This window comes from Mustelus asterias, unplaced genomic scaffold (assembly GCF_964213995.1).
Source record: "Mustelus asterias unplaced genomic scaffold, sMusAst1.hap1.1 HAP1_SCAFFOLD_1516, whole genome shotgun sequence".
Lineage (NCBI taxonomy): Eukaryota > Metazoa > Chordata > Chondrichthyes > Carcharhiniformes > Triakidae > Mustelus > Mustelus asterias.
In genome coordinates this window covers 47,501-50,000 of record NW_027591461.1, presented here as the reverse complement: position 1 = coordinate 50,000, position 2,500 = coordinate 47,501, and the positions used below count along the sequence as shown (strand labels likewise).

Genomic DNA, 2,500 nt, shown 5'->3' with positions numbered 1-2,500 from the left:
AGTCTGCACCGACCACAGGGAGAGGTGACGGCCTGGTGGCATTATCGCCAGACCACTCAATCCAGAAACACGGCTAATGTTCTGGGGGACCCGGGTTCGAATCCCTCCCACGGCAGACGGTGGAATTCGAATTCAATAAAAAAAAATCTGGAATTAAGAATCTACTGATGACCGGGGCAATTTAGCATGGCCAATCCACCTAACCTGCACATCTTTGGACACTAAGGGGCAATTTAGCATGGCCAATCCACCCCACCTGCACATCTTTGGACACTAAGGGACAATTTAGCATGGCCAATCCACCCAACCTGCACATCTTTGGACACTAAGGGGCAATTTAGCATGGCCAATCCACCTAACCTGCACATCTTTGGACACTAAGGGGCAATTTAGCATGGCCAATCCACCTAACCTGCACATCTTTGGACACTAAGGGGCAATTTAGCATGGCCAATCCACCCCACCTGCACATCTTTGGACACTAAGGGACAATTTAGCATGGCCAATCCACCCAACCTGCACATCTTTGGACACTAAGGGGCAATTTAGCATGGCCAATCCACCTAACCTGCACATCTTTGGACACTAAGGGGCAATTTAGCATGGCCAATCCACCTAACCTGCACATCTTTGGACACTAAGGGGCAATTTAGCATGGCCAATCCACCCAACCTGCACATCTTTGGACACTAAGGGACAATTTAGCATGGCCAATCCACCTAACCTGCACATCTTTGGACACTAAGGGGCAATTTAGCATGGCCAATCCACCTAACCTGCACATCTTTGGACACTAAGGGGCAATTTAGCACGGCCAATCCACCCAACCTGCACATCTTTGGACACTAAGGGACAATTCAGCACGGCCACTCCACCTAACCTGCACATCTTTGGACACTAAGGGGCAATTTAGCATGGCCAATCCACCTAACCATCACATCTTTGGACACTAAGGGACAATTTAGCATGGCCAATCCACCTAACCTGCACATCTTTGGACACTAAGGGGCAATTTAGCATGGCCAATCGACCTAACCTGCACATCTTTGGACACTAAGGGGCAATTTAGCATGGCCAATCCACCCAACCTGCACATCTTTGGACACTAAGGGGCAATTTAGCATGGCCAATCCACCTAACCTGCACATCTTTGGACACTAAAGGGCAATTTAGCACGGCCAATCCACCCAACCTGCACATCTTTGGACACTAAGGGGCAATTTAGCATGGCCAATCCACCCAACCTGCACATCTTTGGACACTAAGGGACAATTTAGCATGGCCAATCCACCTAACCTGCACATCTTTGGACACTAAGGGGCAATTTAGCACGGCCAATCCACCCAACCTGCACATCTTTGGACACTAAGGGGCAATTTAGCACGGCCAATCAACCTAACCTGCACATCTTTGGACACTAAGGGACAATTTAGCATGGCCAATCCACCCAACCTGCACATCTTTGGACACTAAGGGACAATTTAGCATGGCCAATCCACCTAACCTGCACATCTTTGGACACTAAGGGGCAATTTAGCATGGCCAATCCACCCAACCTGCACATCTTTGGACACTAAGGGGCAATTTAGCATGGCCAATCCACCCAACCTGCACATCTTTGGACACTAAGGGGCAATTTAGCATGGCCAATCCACCCAACCTGCACATCTTTGGACACTAAGGGACAATTTAGCATGGCCAATCCACCTAACCTGCACATCTTTGGACACTAAGGGGCAATTTAGCACGGCCAATCCACCCAACCTGCACATCTTTGGACACTAAGGGGCAATTTAGCACGGCCAATCAACCTAACCTGCACATCTTTGGACACTAAGGGACAATTTAGCATGGCCAATCCACCCAACCTGCACATCTTTGGACACTAAGGGGCAATTTAGCATGGCCAATCAACCTAACCTGCACAGCTTTGGACACTAAGGGACAATTTAGCATGACCAATCCACCTAACCTGCACATCTTTGGACACTAAGGGACAATTTAGCATGGCCAATCCACCCAACCTGCACATCTTTGGACACTAAGGGGCAATTTAGCATGGCCAATCAACCTAACCTGCACATCTTTGGACACTAAGGGGCAATTTAGCATGGCCAATCCACCTAACCTGCACATCCTTGGACACTAAGGGGCAATTTAGCATAGCCAATCCACCTAACCTGCACATCTTTGGACACTAAGGGGCAATTTAGCACGGCCAATCCACCCAACCTGCACATCTTTGGACACTAAGGGACAATTTAGCATGGCCAATCCACCTAACCTGCACATCTTTGGACACTAAGGGACAATTTAGCATGGCCAATCCACCCAACCTGCACATCTTTGGACACTAAGGGACAATTTAGCATGGCCAATCCACCTAACCTGCACATCTTTGGACACTAAGGGGCAATTCAGCATGGCCAATCCACCCAACCTGCACATCTTTGGACACTAAGGGACAATTTAGCATGGCCAATCCACCCAACCTGCACAT

At 48.8% G+C, this 2,500-nt stretch overlaps 1 protein-coding gene across 1 annotated transcript in view; it reads left to right on the top strand.

Annotated features, from left to right (window-relative positions):
* The window catches only part of LOC144488392 (adenylate cyclase type 2-like), a gene marked incomplete at both ends in the record, with an annotated part of 48,155 nt that overhangs the window by 700 nt on the left and 44,955 nt on the right, over positions 1 to 2,500 (top strand). The window lies entirely within an intron of this gene.